This window comes from Lissotriton vulgaris, unplaced genomic scaffold (genome assembly GCF_964263255.1).
Source record: "Lissotriton vulgaris unplaced genomic scaffold, aLisVul1.2 SCAFFOLD_710, whole genome shotgun sequence".
Classification (NCBI taxonomy): Eukaryota; Metazoa; Chordata; class Amphibia; order Caudata; family Salamandridae; genus Lissotriton; species Lissotriton vulgaris.
Window position 1 is genome coordinate 64,899 of NW_028245732.1, and position 20,601 is coordinate 85,499.

A 20,601-nucleotide genomic window follows, 5' to 3' on the forward strand; every position below is an offset into this window, starting at 1 on the left:
AAGTGCTGTTTTAGTTGAGTAGTTGAATGCAGGCCTGCTCTGATAAAGTGTGCCCAAAGAATGTCAAAATATTAAATGTAAATCAGAGTTTTATGAACATTATCTGATTAAAAGGTTGTACATACAACATATATTTCCTCAAGAGGAGCAACTGCTCCTCACCCTGGACTTAACTGCACCCAGCGCACCTAGCAATTTCAAGGCATGCATGACTACTGTGTTCCAATGGATGCACAACAGCTGCCTTCAATGCAACACCAGCAAGACAGAAATCCTACTCTTTGGGATTCTACCGCCCAGTTGGGACAATGGCTATTGGTCAAATGATGTCCCGCCGCCACCTGCCCCGGCGGCACGTAATCTGGAGGTGAAATTCGATAACACTGCTTTGTTTGTCTCCCAGGTGGTGGGGGTAGTAGGTACCTGTTTTGGTCTGCTAAAGATGGTAAAAAAGATCCTTTATGTTCTCCCTCTTCCGCAGCAAAAAACATTGGTCCTAGCCCTGATCAGTTCAAGGTTGGACTATGTCGACTCTGTATACTGGGGTCTACCTGCCTGCCTCCTGAGAAGACTGGTGGTGGTGCAGAACACCACCACCAGGCTTTTGCTGCATCTCCCTAGTAGAGGTCACATCCAACCTTTCCTAAAAGAACTGCACTGGCTGCCTATCAAGGCACGTGTGAGGTTCAAAGGTTTGGTTCTGACACACAGAGCTTTCTACCACAAAGGCCTTCAGTGAATGTACAACAGATTTAACCTTTACCAACCGGCCAGGTCACTCTGGTCTTCCAGCTCCTTGCTGGTTGTAATTCCTCGATTCAGAAGGAAAAATTGGGGCGGCAACTCTTCTATCTGGCTGCTAGGGAATGGAATGCCCTCCCACAACAGCTCCGCGCCACATTGACATCCAGACCTTTAAGCGACTCCTCAAGACCTGGCTCTTCGGGTCTGCTTTCTAGCGCCCCTTCTTAGAAAGGGATAAGACTTTTCTGTCAAGCGACTGGCACACTCACCGAGTCTCTGCTGCACTCTACAAATCCCAATAATAATAAAGAGACGCTTTATATCTGCAAGTATTCAAGAAACTGGCCGCAAAAAAATAAAGCTTCGCTTTTAGTTTTTTTAACATTACACAAATTGAAGACAAGAGACATTACATAAAATAATTCAAATAAAACCTTCTATCCAATCGAAAGAGAATTATTATCCACATGCGGTAGTTCTTGCTCATAAACATCTTCAGTAGGAAAAGGTGCTAGACTTTAAATCCTGCACTTTCCTTCGATAAGGTCCTGATGCTGAGATTACCAACTGTGCAGGCAGAGCTGTCAAGTACCCAGCATGCTTGTGCAGACAGGCACATAAGACACTGTCACACAATAGTATTTATCAATACGTTTTTTGACAAAATAAGTTAATACACAGTAAATTAACTACAACATATCCATCGTGCTGAGCTCCGAGTGTAGTCTACTCTTGAGCAGTGTCTCTCTGCTCATTTACAAACAAGAGACCGCACACAATGGAGGATTCCAGCGCCGTAGAGCCATCTTTTGGCAAGATATTTGCATAAACCACTCATTGACATGATTCATGAATCAATACATTAATTAATTATTGAACGGCACTTATAAAGCATACAGCAACTCCATCAGGAGTTTCCCGGTGCGGGAGGTTCACACGACTGTACCCGAGCACGACTTAAGATTTAAAAATTTAAAAAGCCATGTTTTCAGCTGTCTCTTAAAGGAAGTCAGATCAGTGGTTGCTCTCAGGGCTTGTTCCATGCTTGAGCACCCAGAAGGCTGAAGCATTTACCACCCCTGCGCTCCAAGCGTGCCTTGGGGACGCAGGTGAAGTCAGCAGAGGATGATCTGAGTGATCTAATAGGTGCATAGCGACAGCCACGCCTTCTGAGGTATCCGGCGCCCTTACCATGGAGGGCTTTAAAGAAAATTTCATGGCCTTGAAATGTATCCGATCCTTCACTGGAAGCCAGTGTAAGGTCTTGAGGTGAGTGGCCATAAGAGACCTGAGTTTCAGTCTGAGAATTGCTCTAGCCGCTGAGTTTTGCACCACCTGGAGGCGCTGAAGGAGGTGATCGGTAGGCCCAAGTAAAGGACATTGGCATAGTCTAATCTAGAAGTAACCAGCGCCTGAATCACTATCTTGCTAGAGTCATGATTTTCAGTTCAAGCTCACCGGATTCCCACCAGAGAGGTCCAGCAGGCACCTATTCAGGAAGAGAACTCCCCCATCGCCTGCAGTCCCTGGTTGTTTCTGCAGTCTACAATAGGCCCTCTGGTGGAACTGCTACTTGCAACTGTCCTGACCAAGGAATTATGGAAGGAGCGCATTACTTGCCACAGACTTTGCTGGATTCAAAGGCAGGCGTTCCAGTCTACAGTGTTGTAGCCGTGTAAAGAAACTCCTTGGAAGAACACTGGAACATTTGGAGTCTAGGCCCAAATTTCAAGCATTACAGTGCTAAAGTGAATCATGTGTTCAGAAGGAAACTGTTGACAGTCTAGAACAAGCAACCACAGCGTCCCCCCTGCCAACGCCTTGTAGAAATGATGGGATGGTCTAGTACATTGGCACCTCTGTAGGAGCCCTACCGTTTCCTTTACCTCCCCAAGAAAGGCAGATGAGAGAAGTCGCATGACAACTCATTACAAAATTCTTTCAGGGTCTAAAAACAGCCTTACTTTCCAATGTTGTCCTTGTAAGCGGTGAAGGCTCCTGCCGGTTATAGCACAAACATAGGCATCAGAGGGGTGGGGGGTTCTAGGCCAACGGCTGAAGCAGTAAGAAATAAAATCACGCACTTTACATACCCAGATGATTAATATCCTGGTAAGAAAATTGTACCACTATGAAGAATGTTTGGCAATTGTTTGTGTACTGAAGAAATGTCTTCTGTTGCTATCCACAGTCTCAACTCATCAAACCTCCATGAAATGCAATAACAAGTGAGGTAGGCAAGAAGGAAGCTCTTGTGATTGGCTGGTTTCCTGTGAGCTTCACAGGACTGTCTCAGGAAGAAGGGCAGAGATAACTCTAATGCTGACAGCCTCTCTTGGCAGGATGCAGGCTTCTGGGATCCATCTGTGTGTATGTATTTATTTTCTACAGCGCCTGCCTGTCACTTCATAACCTCTACTACGGAAGTAGGTGCGTGCCGCCAAGACTTGGGATTCTCTTTCACCAAAATGTCATGACGTTTCATGGGAGATAAGAAAAGGATCTACCTACAAGCCAGCTCCTGCAGTGCGGGGGGGGGGGGGGGAACAAGGGGCACGAAGGAGCATCTTTCATGGGCACCCCTTCAGTACAAGGCCTGAGTATGTGAGATATGGGAGTCTAGGGAGGCCCTCAACACATTCTGGTGGGGGGTGAGGGAGGCCTGGAGCGGGGGGCATCATTTTGTGTTACTCTACCACGGGAACTGCTGTAAGAAGTTCACAAAAAGGATTGACAGGAAGGAAGGGTCAATGTACTGCATAACCAGCAGATTTTAACAAAAAAAATTATTTCTAGCTCAAACGGTTCAAACGTTACTAAATTTCTGCATAGTGGAATGTCATTTGCAAAGATTGACTGGTCTTATTGCTATATTTGCATTTTAAAAAGGTATTTATGATGTGCAACAAATGCCCAGAAAGTGTTAGCAAGTGTAAAAATTCAGAATAAGATAGTAATACTATCATTTGATTTGCTGCCTTACACCACGTAATTTGCCTTTTCTTGACGCATAATTTACTAAACCTTGCCACATAATTCCAGTGGCCCTGCTTACAGGTAATCTTTACTACCCTTCTTCCATTTCATTATTGCCACACTCATTATCAATTAGGTGCCTGTCACCTCACAACAGGAAACAAAGGAGGGGGGTCCAAAAGAAAGCTAGCCCCACCCACCCTAACTGGGTGCCATAAAGGAGGCTGGCACTCCTGGGTCCTTCTGAATTTATCCAAGCCCTTCAAAGAACTGAAAGGTGGGTGGGATGTAAAGACTGTAACAAGGAAGAGATTGACTAAGTATAATGACGAATGCTGGTAAGTAAATGGGGCATTACCCCTACATCCCTCGTCCCAGTCATTACTAATGCGGTATACCAAAACTGAAGTCAAACAAATATCAAAGGAAAACAACTATTACAATGGGTCAAATATGCAACACCCTATTTTAATTGTACATAACAGAAAAAAAACAAATTCTAAACTAATTTACATAATTTAAGACCCCCTGTTCCAGATTCAACTGACCGCCTGAAACAGAATTTAGATGATAATGTCTAACAAAAGTATGCTCTGATGACCAAGTGGCTGCTCATTAAATTTCCCTGATAGATGATTCCTGAAACTCTGCCCAGAAGGCAGCTATGTCCCTCATGGATGTTACCTGAACTGGAAGTTAACCTAAACTGTCTTGTCCTGCAGTCAAAATGGGTGATTTAATACACTTGTTTAGAGTAATCAATGTTGCCCTCTTCCCCCTTCCAGACAGACAAAGATTACAACCAAAGGATCATTCTTTCTGTAGTATTGAGCCTTGTTAATAATAAAAAAAATAGCCCTTTTAACATCGAGAGTACTATGCAAAATGTCTTCATCATTGGAGGGGAAGCAGGAAGAATTCATTCTTGAGATCAGTGAAAGATAGATTAAACCTTTAGAATAAAGGTAGGGTCAGGACTAAAAACTGCTCCATCGTTCATGAACCGGATGAAAGGAAGATAACATCTTAAATCCCCTAGTTCACCCAATCTACAGGCCGAAGTAATAGTGACCAAGAAGAAGACCTTGAAAGACAGAAACTTTCAATTGCGCCAGGATACTCTAGAAGTAATTGAGCACGCTATAAAACCCCATATAACATAACATAACAAATCCACCACTCTTAAAGTTCAAAGGGGTAACGCTAAAGCCTTTAACACAGTAGGTATTTCCCAAGCAGGAAATAAGAGAAGACGAAGGCGGTCTAGAGACTACAAAACTCTTAAATAAACGGGAAAACAAAGATTCCATCTTTCTCCGTAGTTCGGAAAACTCTCTGAAGGCTTTAATGGCGAACCACTGAGACCTTCATGTAGAAAGGGATAGATTAAGATAAACAACCATCAAGAAGAAAATGCAAAACTGCCAAAAATTCACAAGAAGGAGCAGAAAAGTTATGAGAAGATCACGTATCAAAAGATTTCCAGTGTTAAGAGTAAGATTTTAGGGTGGAAGGTCTTCTCAAATTCTGAATAACCCCCATCAAAGAAGGAGAAAGGCCCCTCTCTAAAAGATTAGACTTCACTACTTACAGACTGACATAGTGAGTTTGTGTGGGAGGGGCAGAGTCAAGAGTTGTAGAAGAGATGGAAACTGCATAAGTACCCTAGGCAGAAAAAGTTCCAAGGTTTTGAGCAGAGGAAACCAGAAACTGCTTGGCCAATAGAGGACCACTAGGATGAGTTCCCCCCTTCTTCAGAAATTTCAAGAGAACCTTCTGTATCAGAGGGAAAGGAGGAAAGGAATAGAGCAGTTGTTTTGGCCATCTCACCACCACAGCGTCCACTCCCCAGGCGTTTTCCTCTGAAAATCTGGGGCAGAACCTTGGAAGACTTGCATTGTCCTTCATTGCAAAGAGATCCAGAAACGGGACCCCACGCTTTTGCAAATTTTCCTGCAAGTCGTTGTGGAAAAAGTGTGATCCTATGATGAAGGAAACCTCCTGCTCTGATCTGCAATCACAATGTTGGTCCCCTTGATGTGCACTGCTGACAGGTTCAACAAGTTCTGTTCTTCCCAGATGCTCAATCGAACTGCTACTGCATCGAGACTCTTCAACCAAGTACTTTCCTGAAGGGTTAGGTGGGGGACATTCGCAGTGTTGCCCATCTTCACTAACACATTCTTTTGAAACAGGAAAGCTTGAAATAATTTCAGGACCTGAAATACTTTCTCCAAATCGAAGATCTCTAACTTTTCAGAAATGATCACTTGGACTGGCAAGACCTGTAAAAGATTGTTGCTCACCATCCCAACTCACTATCATCCGTTCTGAGAATCAGCAGAGGGTATTGATGCACGCCCACCCCTTTCATCAGATTCTGGATGTCCGACCACCAGTCTAGGGATTCTTTCACCTATGATGACAGTGGCATTCGTTTATCCAAAAGATGTAGTGTTGAAGACCAGTGGCTGTTGAGATGCCATGAGGGAGGATGTAAGTGCAATCTTGCCCACTGAACTGTGTGCACTGTTGCTGGTGTGGGTCCCTGCACTTCTAACCATAGACTGACTGGAGCCTCCGGGTGGAAACTAGTGGGTGAATTGTAGAATGGAGGTGTAAGATTCTCTTTTCCGGGAGAAACACTCTTCCCAGATATATATTGAATCAAGCACTAATGAACACTAGATCCTTGGATGGAGATAGTAGGCATTTCTTTATGTTAAGAAGAAGTCCTAGATGAGATGTGATCATATAAGTTTGATCCCACATGAGCCTGGTCTGCTCTATTGTTGGGCCATGAAATAACCATGGGTTATAGGTATGGGAAGACCGGAATCCCCTGCAGATGAAGATAAACCACAAGTGGAGCAATCATTTTTGTAAAGAACTTCTGCACCAATTTCAGCACAAAAGGAAGGACTTTGAACTAAAAATGTTGGTTGTTCACCTATGGGCGGCTCCTCCGTTAAATGGGGAGGGACGTCTCCCCGCTCTCTCAGCAGTGAAACATGGAAAATAAAATGATAATAAAACAGCTTATTATCATTTTATTTTCCTTGCTGTGCTGAGTCTAGAGTGGGCAGGGCCATCCTAATGAACAGCAGCAGGGAGGAGGAGTGGTGGGCACTGCTGCAAGTGTGCATGTCGGTTTGGCAGGGCGTCTTAAGATGCCAAACCAACATGCACACTTAGATCTCTGCACCCGAGCTGTGTGGCATAGCCGGGTGGAAAACAGACACAGGCTCCCGGGCCTGACTGAGCGTCAAACCAGACTGCTCAGACCAATCCCAGCACTTATCTCATGCTGGGTATTACCTGTCTGCATCTGGAATGGATTGGTGTAGGGAGTCTGGGAGCCTGTGCATGGAGTGCCAGGAGTCGAGAAGAGCAGAGGAACAGAAGAGCACTGAAGCAGCGGTCGCCAGGTAAGTGGTATTCTATTTTGTTTCTTCTTTTTCTCCCCTGCACTATCCCCCCACTTTTATTTAACAGCAGCCGCCACTGTGTTCACCGCAAACTTTAGAAACTTTTAATGGTGATTGCCAATTGGAATATGGAGCATCCATAAGATCCAATGACATAAGTAAATAGTTGAACGAAATCAATGGAATAATTCTCAGGAAGGTTTATATCTCGAATGTGATATTGCAAATAAGAGTGTTGAGGTTCTTCAAATCGATCACGAGACGAAACTCTACTAAAGATTTTAGAACCAGAAAGACAATGGAGTGCCCTCCCAGTCCCTTCTTCTCTGGTACTGCAATAATAGCTCCCTTCTCCTGAAGAGCTGACATTCCCCTCAGAGCTTCTCTCTTGATCTGGTCACAGGGGAGCAGAGTATGAATGGTCCCCGTTGCCACTGGACGACACAGAAATTCTTTTGAGAAGCCTCTGCTGACTACCTGACGAACCTAATGATCTGTTTTGATGTTCTTCCTCATGAAAGGAAACTGCTTCAATTCGACCTCCAAACTTTCACCGAGAACTTTCTATCCTGGCATAGTCAAGAGCCCTGACTCTTGGTGCTAGTGACCTGCTTTTGCGTCATATAAGATCTGAAAGAAATTGACTTCCCCTGAAACATAGAGGAGTGATTTTGTGACTGTTGTCTTCTTGATGGTTTCCGAAAGGAAGATTTTGACTTAAAAGAATTTGGTTTTTTCATCGATTGGCACTAAAGGAAAGAAGAATATTTCCTTTCTTTACAGATGCGATGAAGCTTGCCCTCAAGTTCAGCACCTGAACCCTTGAATGGCATTTTTAAGGCTGTTGCCCTTTGAGAAGTGTCAGTATTGCAATCCATAAGGTATAGGTTTCTTGTGGCTGCAATAGAAGCTCCCCCAGCCAAAGCGTCCGACCTAGAAACATCAAATGAAATGTCTGGTAGAAATTCTATCTGGTGTTCCATGCCTTCTAACAAAGGCAGACAATCCAATTCCTCCTGAATGGTCCAAAATAAAGCCTTAATATCCAAAATCGAGGATTGAGGTCCCATGTATTTTGCCCTGAAATCCACAGGGGATCATGTGAAGACATTTTTCAGTGCAGAATCTACTTTCTTATCTGCTGGATCTTTCAATGTGTTCTCTTCTGCCATTGAAGACCGACCAACCAAACTGGCCACCACAGAGTCCACGTGAATATTGTCCAGCAATACTCTATCCATATCCTTCAAAGGATAAAGTTTAACCATGAATATAGGAAGGATGATCTTATCTGGATCCTTCCACTCCTGTCTGACTATATCCAACACAAATTGATGAATTAGCAAACCCAAATTAGGGAGTTTCTGGAACTGTCTGAGAAGAGAGTCATCCAAAGTTCCTGTTCTTACAACAGGAGGAAAGCTCATGTTACTCTTGATGTGGGCCTGGAAATCTGCTAAGGCATCTTTAGAAACATGTGCCTTTCTGACTGGCCACTCTTCGCCACTATCAGAGTCCGCAGAGTCCGAGGGAACCACAAGCTTTTTCTTAATAAATGTCTACTCCCCTCCCCTTAAGAACTGAGAATCTGTAACACAACCCTACAAATTCTCTGCTTTTCCTCCTCTCTCCTATATCTAGAGCACTTGTAAGAGGGAGACTGATCAGGGAACTAAGGTGAGGAAAATGATGAAGAAGGAGAAACATGCCTCAAATTACTGGAATGTTTGCTGATCGTGAAAATAAATTAATGCAAATATGAAGTTATCCCAGAACAATGACCAGGCAACAAAATTGCTCACAGACAAAGAGAAATCGCCTACCAGGCGTGTTTTTATGCCTCCTATGTCATGCTCACCAAAGCACGTCCCTAAAGAGAGAATGCTCAGTTGAAAGAGGCTCTACCGTACATGCGTAAACCAAAGACAGAACGCATGAGCGCAAAGAATGAACATTTCTCTGCTCCCTTGTCACCACAAAAAGCACGGAAAAGGGAGAAATCTTGCTGGCAAACATCCCCATCTAGAAAAAGGTGTTGGACCTGGCCTTGTGGCGTGGTTCCCCCCCCCCCCCCCCCCCCCGCTACTCAGCTCCCAGTAAGCCCAGCTCCGTACTTAGAAACCCCTAGCTGCCCTACCCATGCCCGACCAAACGCCCACGGCCGGCATCGGCCTGTCCCCGGCCACCTTCCCAGCCCGCGCGCCCCAAACCCGCAAGGCCCCATAGGCCCACCAGCAGTCATTTTCCCTTCCCGAGATCCCTGACTCCGTGAGCCTAGTATGACCCCAGCCCCAGCGCAGCTTAGGCTCCAGACGCCCCAGCCCCCGTTGGGAGGGTGAGGGCTACCCTAGTGAGAGAAGACAAGGAGTTTCGATGGCACCTCCGGCCTCCCCTGAGAGACTGGTTTCTGTCACACCTCTGGTCTTCCCCGGGGGGCCAGTTTCGATTGCACCTCTGGCCTCCCCGGGTGCTGGCTCCAGACCTGCTGGGCGTCTGGGAATTCCTGGACGCATCCTCAAAGGGATCAAAGGATCAACCGCCGGACCTCACCCACGGGCCGCCCCCAAAGCCTCGGACCTCCGCCTGCGAGGGTCCGGACATCAAAGGGCCACTGGACTATATCAAGGCCCACCCCTGAACTAGCGAGCAGTTGTATCTTGGATAAGGAAGCCCTGCTGATCTGATCGCGGCTGAACTGAACCTCGTGAACTCTTCGAGCCCTGCTGATGCTGTTGCGGCTCATTCTCGGAACTGAAAAATCGGAGCCCTGCTGACCTCCTCGCGTTTCAAGCTTGAACCTTGAAGATCTACACCGAACCTCCTGAGCCCTGCTGGCGTGGTCGCGGCTCTCAACGAACTACCCTCCGGATCGAGCCCTGCTGACTTCGTCGCGGCTCGAGGAGTATTCTAGTCCGGCTGGACTATCGATGATACCAACACGAGTTGAGTCATCCTCAAGTGAGTAGGAGCACCAGTGCGGCTACCATCTTCCGTAACCCCCCGGCTCGAGGATTGAGAGCTGTGCGCAGGGTACGCTACGTACTGGCCTATGAGACTGAGACTGTCCCGCTACCCCTTCCCTGAAGCCTTGAGACTTTTGCGATCCCTCGATCGTTGTATATAAGAGTGCTAATTCTTTTACGTGATTATAAAGAAGTTGATATCGAAAACCCACAGTGTGGTGTCTGTACATAAGTGTGGTGTGGTCCTCGTGTGTACGATTCACTACTTGAGGTCTTCCCCGGCGGGGATCTCTCGTTAAGGCTCGACATTATTGGTGGGAGAGGCGGGTCACGGAGGAGTCGGGTAGACATAACCTGACCTCTGGGACTGCCCCTTCTAACAAAAGGGAAGAATGAAAACCGCCAAAGTACTGAAGCAACACCACAACCCATCTCTTGTACACTGTTGTCCCACAAAGGAGGCCCATCCACTCCCAGGCACACCAAGGGAGGTAACAACGCCCCAGCTAAGGTCTACAGCCCAGCAGAGACCTCCTGCTTTCCTCGTCCTGGTGACAAGAAAACAAACTGGAGGAACCACGAATGCCAGCCTCCTTTATGGCACCCAGGAAGTGAGTTGGGCTAGCTCTCTGTTGGATCATCCTGCTTTGTTAGCCTGTGGTGAGGTGACTGTCACCTCATTAGTAATGACTGGGACCAGAGGAATAGGGTTAATGGTTAGGTATCTACAGGTTAGGTATGCACAATTTTCGCTGGCGGTGTTGCTTCATGCATCCTCAGCTAATGGAGAGAGCCACCCGAAACTTAACCCCATTGAAGGAGTTCCTTCTGGAACCGGATGTGACGAAAAATTGCACATATAGACCCAAACAGGCTAGGCATTTTCTGGCGGGAAGGGGGGGTGGTCAGGCCACATACCCCGTGGTTCTGCCCCAAAACTCAATTTTTACCAGGTTTTCAAAGCGATTGAAAGTATAACAAGGTCAGCTGTAAATAAGTGTCCAGGGGGTACTTATTCAGTCGCAATATATACCCACAGCATAGGGGGAGGAAGACCGCAATAATATTGCAACTGTTGCTAGCAGCTAAACAAACTATTTTTCAGTACTGGAAGACTCAACAAGCATGTAAAAAGGATGTGCATTTTCACGGGGCATGGGAGGGCATATTGATAGTAAATGTACCTTAGATGGCACAGGGGAAGGAGACAGATTTTCAGAAATGGTAAGTAAATGTACCTTAGATGGCACAGGGGAAGGAGACAGATTTTCAGAAATGGTAAGTGCAAGTCAAGTCAGCCCGACTGGAAGGCGAGGGTAACTGAGGCTGTAGCCTCTGGAAGGGTAGGCAAGCCAGAGATTGATCACAGAGTTCAGTTTTAATCAGATAATAAGGATGGTAGAAGGACTATAAGGGTGGGACTTGAGAGGATCATGATACAATATTACATAGGAGAAGGAGATGTGGGCTAGTGTCTAGAATATCAACTTTGGAAGTGTCAATCACTTTCGAATCCTTGCCTTGGCTCAACATCCTGTGATTCCGGGCAAATCGTAGAATCTTCCTGTGCCAAAAAAAGCGTCATGTAATTCTGTTTTAAAGTGCTCCGGAACCCGTTTGCCATTTTCACGCTATAAAAACAAATCAGACAACAGCAGTATTGTTCGTTTAGCATCAGGACAGTCTACCGAGTGATTAACATTTATAGGACGGTGTGGGACAGAGTTACACTTTTCTCAACATGGTGAAAGCGGAGCAAGATTTTTTTCTTAGTCTCTCAAATTGAAATGTATTTCAGAGCAGTGCTTTAAATGGGTAAGTACTGTCATGTATTGTGTATCTGCACTTCTTAAAAGTTTAAAGGAAGTACACAGGCACTTCTCAGTAGAGGTGCACAGGACTGGAAAAACTATACCTGGAGGTCTAGTGACTTATTCTACTTGACCTAATTATAATGCTCTTGACCCCTAAACTGGTTTCAAATTATGTGATCATGGCCAAATATTTTAATTCACTGAGCCGCCATTTTCTTCTTTATCACATATGAGAGCACCTTCAAATACGCCAGTTCAGCATGCCTGCTGTACAAAAAACACTTTTGTTTGATTTAATAGACCAAACTTTTGCTACATATATAATACAAATCTAGCCACATATAGGATAAACATGACCGCTGACTTGCCTCTTAGGTCGTTTAACCAAATTGTCATCAAGGCGGGCAGGAATGTCTCTCAAATCATTTTTAAAAACGATCACATTTAATAAATTCATACCTGAAGCATGAAGTTGTAGCACTATTGTTTTAATCATGCTTCTGAATTACAAACAAAAATGTTCTTTCGGAATTCCTGATATATTTTGAAATACTTGTACTTTTCTTTAATGTACAAGCTGTTTATTGGGAAATAAAAACTGTCATCTTACAGCCTTTTGTTTCACAATGACTGCCAAACAGTTCTGTCAACAGCTAGGCAACGATTAGTAAAAAGACAAACTGTCATTTAACCTCCTTCCTTGAACAGACAAAATGTCTCAAGATAAAAACAATATTTAAAGGTGTCTTTATTCCTCATTCACTTTGTGAATGAACAGCACACCTGTTCCCTTCCAGTTTAAATTCTCTCATGGGCAAGAAGGTGCTAAAAATAGCTTGACCTGATGAAATCTAATTCGCCATAGCGCGTGAGCGAGAAGAGTTTTTGAGGCTTGATGCAGTATCTATAATGGAAGAGTACCGACACTTCTCAGCAGCAAACAGGTATTCAGCAGCAAACAGGTACTCTGGGATCCTGTGCCCTTCAATATTCCCATTTCAAGAACTATTTTGGAGTAACAAAGTACACTGTGCAAAGGGTAATTCACTGCCTTTAAAGATATTTGAAATGTTATGAAATTAATGAAACATAAAGACTTCACAGGGTAGTCTGTAAGTTAATATTTTGTTCACTCTGATATCAGATACCAAATGGCTTATCCATGAAGGTCAATTCAGCAAAATGCCAGGAGTAACAAGCGACATCACATACCATTTGACCTTTACCTTCACTCATTCACACATGCTTACACACACACAGACTCTGTCACATAAACAGACTTTCACCTGAAGCATGCACACAACATACAGGGCATACTAAACAGAGTAAATTCCGCATTCCAGCCTCCACTAAAATTAATTTCCTCTTTTTAAAATGAAAAGGTGGTTTGAGTCGGCGGTTGGGGAAAAAAGCCTTACTTGGGCTCAGAAGAGCCAACAGCACAGCTGTAAGCGTGTGAGTGGGAGCATACTCCTGTTGAATGAGGAGCATCTGCCTCTTAGCATTTTCTCGGTTGCCTGCAGGCTAGGGGCTACTTTCAAACCACGAAAGCTTCAGGAGCCCATTGTAGTCGAGTGCCCAGGCGTCCCATATTTGCCGGGACAGTCCTGGTTTTTCACCAGCTGTCCCAGCAGATTTCAGCAAATGTGTCTCACATCACGGTTTTTAGAGCAGATTGATGGAAAACAGTTAAAGGCACTTTTTAGGTGTTCCAAAGCAGGGCTAGTTAGTAGCTGTTATAAGTCAGCAATTTAGTTTACAGGTTTGATGCTGGTTTTAAAAATTACATTTTATTTAATTTCCTAGTGCCTCTTCTGTGTTCCTATGTTGATGAGGACTGTCACTCTTTGCCGCTCCTTTGATTGGAAACATGTAGTCCTTCTTCTATGTTTGCTACATGTGCCGGTTTTTGGTTCTTAAGATGTGCGAACACCAAAATGAAGCTGTTCCCTATGTGTACTGTGATGACGGAAGGGGTGACAGTCCCTGCCCTGATCGACACGGGCCATCCATGAAAATCATGGATATTTGAGAGTTCGAGGATTTGCAACCTCGACCCTCCCCGTCTCCCCCCCTCCACCGGAGACTACTGAAACCAAGATATTTGCTTATGGCAGTAGGTGTTCACTGCCTTTGGCTGGATTCATTGACGTGGTAGTGACAATCGGCAGCCGCAGGGTGTGGGTCTAATTCCTTGTCATGAAGGAGGGGACAGGCACCCTCCTTGAATGTCACACTGCAGAGCACCTCAGGCTGGTGTTCTTAACCCAGCACGTCCACGACAAGCAAGTGGAGGCAGTCATGACCGACTTTCCAGAGCTGTTCCAGGGCCTCAGCTGTTTGAAGGATACATAGGTCAGACTGCACATTACCGGCCGCATGACTGTTGCCTCTGCGCCACCAGCAACTCCCCTTCCATCTGCGGCTCTTGGTGGCGGAAGCACTATGAAAGCTAGAGCAGCTGGACATAATTGAGGAAGTGACTGGACCAACCCTTTGGGTATCCCTATTGGTGGTGGTACCCAAACTCAGACAGCTAGTAGCCCTCCGCCCCTGTGTGGGCATGCTTCCCCTGAACACGGCGATCTGCTGAGAGGGTCATCTCATGCCAACAATGGATGACATCATCTCGGACCCTAACGCTGTGCACTCATTCTCCAAGCTAGACCTCAACAAGGGGTATCATCACCAGCTCGACCTGGACCCTGTCTGCTTCTACATCACAACTTTCTCTATGCATCCTCGAGTAAGGCAATACAAATGCCTGAACTTTGGCATCTCCTTAGCTGGCGAGGTCTTCCAGAACACAATTCGGGAGGAGCTAACCAGACTGGCAGGGGTTCCTAATATCAGTGATGATTTTCTAAGATACTCCAACATGCTGGAAGAGCACCACGGACAGTAGCTAGCCTTGCAGCCTGTGGCTTCATGCTAAATCAACAAAAATGCTCATTCCTCGAGCAGTCTATTGAGTTCTTCGGACTCATTTTCTAAAAGGACGGCCTACAGGTGGATCAAAGGGAAGCAGAGTCCATCCGAAAGGCACTGGTGCCCCAAAATTTGTCAGCGGTTCAGAGCTTTCTGGACTTTGCCACCTACTGTGGGTGGTACATATCAACTCTGGCCCCATCTCAGAACCCCTGAGGGCCCCCTTAAAGGCCAACACAACATGGTAGTGGGTTGCCAAAGTGGATGTAGTGTTCTGGCTCTTGAGGGACGCTTTGCCAAAGGATGCAACTATGGAGTACTACTTCCCTTACCCTAACACAGAGCTGGAGGTGGATGCCTGCCTCGTTGGGGTGGGAGCAATGCTGGTGCAAGAAAAGAGTCATGGAAGTGGGTCCCCATGGCGTACGCCAGTCATGCCCTGACAGGTACCGAGTCCCAGTACACCCAAATAGAAAGGGAGGCGCTGGCAATTCAGAGTAGCTGTTGCCAATTCCACCTCTACATTTGTAGGAGACTGTTTTGGGTCATCACCAAACCGAAGCCGCCGGTCCTACGATTCGTGGTAACCTCACGTAACCCACAACTGAAAATTGAGTGAAGGGCTATCAAGCTGCAGATATACAACTCTGAAGTCACACACTGCCCAGGGGCCACCACCCAGTCGACTTATCGACAAGTCGGTGAGGTTGGGGCATGGGATGAGGACGAGTACTTTGTCCGCATGGTAGTGCAAGGCGCCTACCCCATGGCGAGGACATTGTTAGAGATTAAGATAGCCACCTGCTCAAATGCATGCCTGAAGAATGCGATGGAAGTGCTACGTCTCAAAGCATGGAAAGACTTTGTTGGATGGTACCAAGGGATGGAACCACCCAGGAAAGCTGATCATAACGCCACTGTGCAGCGCTTGCACTACGAGCTAAGCCACGCCACAGATGGACTCCTGCTGTGAGGGCACCGCATTGTTATCCCAAGAGCCCAGAGGAACATGGTGATTGAGTTGGCACACCACAGTCACCAAGGAATGGCCAAGACCAAAGGTGGCTTAGGAGAAAGGTTTGGTTTCCTGGAATGGATGTCATGGTTAATGACGCTGTGTGTCGATGCCACCCTTGCCAGCTCACCGAAGAGCAGAGCAAGCAGGCACCCGTTATCACAGAAAAATTCCACCACCACATGTAGGCTCACCTGAGCATAGACTTCATTAGTTTCCAAACAGGAGAGCCACAGTTGTTTTCATCAATGCCACTCTAAGTACCCAGTGGTTGAAGTGGTTGAACTGTGTTCCGGAAGAGAAAGCCTGTGATGGAGAAAACATTCATCCTGTTCGGCTTTCCAGAAGAAGGCAAGACCGACCCTGGTCCAACATTCCAAGGCCAGGACATCGGCGGATAATTCGAGAACCTGGGTGTACTGCATAGGAAAATCATGCTGCAGTGGAGCCTCAATAAAGCACTGAGTGAGGATAAGGGTCAAACAAGGAGATGACCTCAAAGAATGCCTCCATCAATTTCTGAGGGCCTACTGGCAAACGCTGTGCAGCACCCATCACGAGATCTACCCCGGTGGATCTCATGCTAAGGCCGCCTACAGCAGATAGCATCCCCACCAGTCTTCGATGGCAACCGCTCACGATGCAACTGCTCACGATGGCCCCCAAGTCGGTACAAAGGAAGCGGAAGGCCACTGATGATCAGTCCAACAGGGCCTGTGGAACCTCTGCCCCAAACCTTCATGTTGGAGATGTGGTTTTCATCAAAGATCACCCCCTGGCAACAAGATCCGAACACCATTTGAGAGGAAACCATGGCAAGTCACCAAGATCCAGGGGATCATGGTCACCCCTGCCCGAAGGAGCAGGTCCCTGAGAGTCCTGAACCGGGAGGCCCAACAACATCCCGAAGGACCCGGGGAGGAGGTCTCCTCCGACCCGGAGCAGCAGCAGGAAGGTGTTCCTGAAGGACTAGAGAGAGAGAGGAAGGGATGAAGGGAGAGAGAGAGAGGAAGGAAGGGAGAGGAAGGAAGGGAGAGAGAGGGATGAAGGGGGAGAGAGAGGAAGGGAGAGATGGGAAGGAAGGGAGAGAGAGGAATGAAGATAGAGGACGGAAGGATGAGAGAGAGGAAGGAAGGGAGCGAGAGGAAGGGAGAGAGAGAGAGGGATGAAGGGAGAGAGAGAGAGGGATGAAGGGGGAGAGAGAGAGGGATGAAGGGGGAGAGAGAGAGGAAGGAAGGGAGAGATGGGAAGGAAGGGAGAGAGAGGAATGAAGAGAGAGGACGGAAGGATGAGAGAGGACGGAAGGATGAGAGAGGAAGAAAGGGAGAGAGAGGGGAAGGAAGGGAGTGAGAGGAAGGGAAAGAGAGGAATGAAGAGAGAGGAAGGAAGGATGAGAGAGGAAGAAAGGGAGAGAGCGGAGGGATGAAGAGGGGAGAGAGGAATGGCGAGAGATGCAGATTGGGAGGGAGCGGGAACGAGGGAGGGAGAGAGTGGAATTGAAGGAGAGCGAGGGAGAGGAAAGGAGAGAGAGAGAAAGGGGGGGGGGGAGAGGAAAGGAGAGAGCGAGAGAGAGAGAGAGCAGTTCAGCTGGGCAGTCTGAGCAGAGGAGTGCAATGGCCCAAACCCAAGGCGCGAGTTCGCGCTATATAAGAACAGCAGCAACAAAAAAATGTTAATACATGGTAAGCAAACTAACTCAGGGAGGGAGGGGTGTAGATTGCCACCGGGCCTCTACCTCTATGTGACGTGCATCCACGTCACGCGCACTCCGGGGAAGGGAGGATAAATAAACAGGAGGTGGGGTGTTCCAAGGCCACACCTAGATAGTAAATGACCTGTCCACTAATTGCATGTATGGTGCTCTAGGGGCCTCGTCACCCCAGTCCCGTTACCTGCCCAGTCCGTGTTATGTTACCATAGGTTAACACGGACCAGCGCCACTTCCTCATTCTGCACTTTCTGAGCACTTTATCGTCAGTAAAGACTGCTCTCCTACGGAACCTACGGGCACTGCGCCGCTCTAGCAAGTGAGCAGGACACCGAGAAACAGGAAGTACCCCTGTCCGTCACGTGCCACGGCCTTTTAAAGAACCCGGCGGAGTGCCCCGTGCCTTCCCTCGAGGCAAGGTTGTGCTTCCTGGGAGAACATTCAGCTCCGTCCTTGGGAGGAAGGACGGACCGGGGAGGGGGAGCCAGACAGATGGGCGGGAAGAGATCGGCCACGGTAAGACTGAAGGGGAGGCACTGGCAGGTGAAAAGAGAGAGAACAGCAACAGAGGGAGACCAGGAAAGAAAGGAGGCGGAGAGGGGTGAGGGATTGTGTAAGGGGGCAACCAGCTAGGATGCCAGTCGCACAGCTGTGAGGAATGATGGAACGATGGGCAAAATTGAGGAGGGGGCTGATGTGGGGGGTGGGGGTGCTTATGGAAGATAGATGGGACCTAAGCGGAAAAAGCAGCAGGCAGAGCAGAAATAGAAGGAGCTGGGGGCAGGGTGGAGAGAGGGAGGGGGTGGGCGACAGACAGGTACAGGGGAGGAATGACGGGCCCGGAAGGGGAATAGACAGCACTGGAGGTGGGGGGAGAGCACCGCCTGCACAAGAGTAGAAAAGGCGGGGTGTGGAGACCGACGGGGAAACAGGCACGGGACAAACATGGAAAGAGAATGAGGCCAAGCGGCAGGGAGGGGGCGCACGGGGTGGGGATAGAGGTAGAATGATGGCGGGGCAGAGAGGCGGGATACCAGTAGCATTGAAGCGAGAGAGGGCAGCGGACACGAAGCGAGGAAGGGGGAGGGACAGGTGCGAGGACAGTCTGGTGGGGACAGCAGAGGATAGACAGCTGCCAGGCGGGATCGAAGAGGACGGACAGTGGTCCCAGGAGAGAGAAACACAATGGAGGGTGCCTAGAAAGGGGCACAGGGAGGGAGGTAGGGCGAGAAGAAGGGCAGACGAAGGGTAAGGTGAAAAGGGGGCAACACACCGAGGGGGATAGTCAGATTGAGGGAGAGAGAAGGAGGGTGCTCCCTCGAGCTTCTCGAGGGCCGTGTGGGATGCTGGAACCAGAGAGCGCGACTCCTCGCCAGGGGACGGAAGAACCCGACGTTATAAGAAAACAACTACAAGTACCAGCATGCAACAAGAAATCAGCACGAGATGACCTGCTCACGCCTGATGCCGGACAGCTTCAGACCGCCGAGTTCTAGATCACCAGTGCCAATAAAAGCTGCTCTTCCCGCAGTGACCAGCCAGTGGTCAAAAAGAACAGCACACTCCCCTCCGACGCTGCACAGTCACTTACCCCGGACCTGTGCCAACACTCCCTTCTGAGAGTGATAGCACTCATCGCTGACACTCAGTTTGCATTGCCAAATGGACGCTAAAGTGACACTCCCATCTGACACTGCCATCACTCACCTCTGGCACTACACTAACCCTCACTGTTGACGCAGCACTGACACTCGCCGCTGGCAAGTTACTCGCACTCACTCAGAGTCATCTTAAGGACTTATGGGGCTGTGGGCAAGATATATTTTGAGGTCCCTTTCTCGGAACAACTTTTAATTTTATAACCTAATTTATACAAATTCAAGCCTGCCTGATGCTAGACAATATTTAATTATACTTAAACGTTCATTAAAAAAACTACAATATTTCTTGCCCAGGGGGGCAACAAATTCTTAAAACGACACAGGCTAGTCAGAGAGACAGAAATAGGCAAAGAAAGGTTCTGACAAAAGTGATAGGGTGAGAAAAAGATTCCCCGTGTGTGTGTGTTATAGGCATGGAAGGTGTGGCCCAAGGCAATTGTCCACTTTGCCAATGCCTTCAAATGTGTGCACTCACTTTCGATTCTTAGCCAATATCATCTCTGAGACTGTGCAAGCCGTCACCACTGGCAACCCTCTGGCACTAACCTCTGACCCGGTCCCAAATAACAAAATCTATAGTGGGACTGATTATTCACTAGCACTCACTTCCAACACTAATCTCCTCTTTCCTCGCCTTTCACACTCCAGAAACTCTCAGCAATGACACTAAACAAGCAGTGGCTCCGGACACTGCCCTACAAGTCACACCTGTACTCGGGCATCTCACCAACGCTCACTACTCGCACCCCATTCGCTGTGGCGTAGCCCGTGTGCCATGGGCCCTAGAGCAAGGGAGGTACCACCCCCCGGCCGCTCTATGAACTTTGAAATGCTGCAATAACCCGAGTTCAGTGGGCCCGGTGCCGCTGCACCAGTGAAACCTACCCCCCGTCCGCAAGCCTTCATATCCAACCATACACTATCCTTCTACACTCCACCAGCACTCACCTCCTACTCACCCTCTACTGTCCGTTCATACTCCGCTAGCTCACCCGCCCCCCCTCACCCGGCTCCACTAACATTCAGTGTTCACCCAACACCCCCTCCCCTCTCCCAGCACTGATCCAGCACACAGCGCCAACATTCACCCAGGAGCTACCCCGGTAAGGCTGGCGCACTCACCTCAATGCTTAGCGGCTGTCAGCTCCTAGACTCCGGACTCGAGCCGCTGGGATGAAGGTCGGTCGCACTGTTCGGACAGCTCTTTGCTTGGAGTCGCCAGTCTGAGCCCCCCTATTCCAACCCTTCGCACTCCGAACCCCAAGTCTGTGTCCCAAGAGGTCTGAGGAACACCAACCTGCGCCCCCTCCCCTGACACCCGCTTCGAGAGTCCCGGTCCAGCCCCCCTACATCCTAGTCAGAGC

The 20,601-nt window shown here is 47.9% G+C and overlaps 1 protein-coding gene across 1 annotated transcript in view; it reads right to left on the bottom strand.

Moving 5' to 3' along the window:
* Positions 1 to 19,105, bottom strand: part of LOC147666298 (ATP-binding cassette sub-family G member 4-like) — a 45,419-nt gene extending 26,314 nt beyond the window's left edge. The window contains exon 1 of the mRNA XM_086949148.1: positions 19,028 to 19,105. The gene's annotated coding sequence lies outside the window, so the exon portion shown is untranslated. The remainder of the gene's footprint in view (positions 1 to 19,027) is intronic.
* Between the last annotated feature and the right edge of the window lie 1,496 nt (positions 19,106 to 20,601).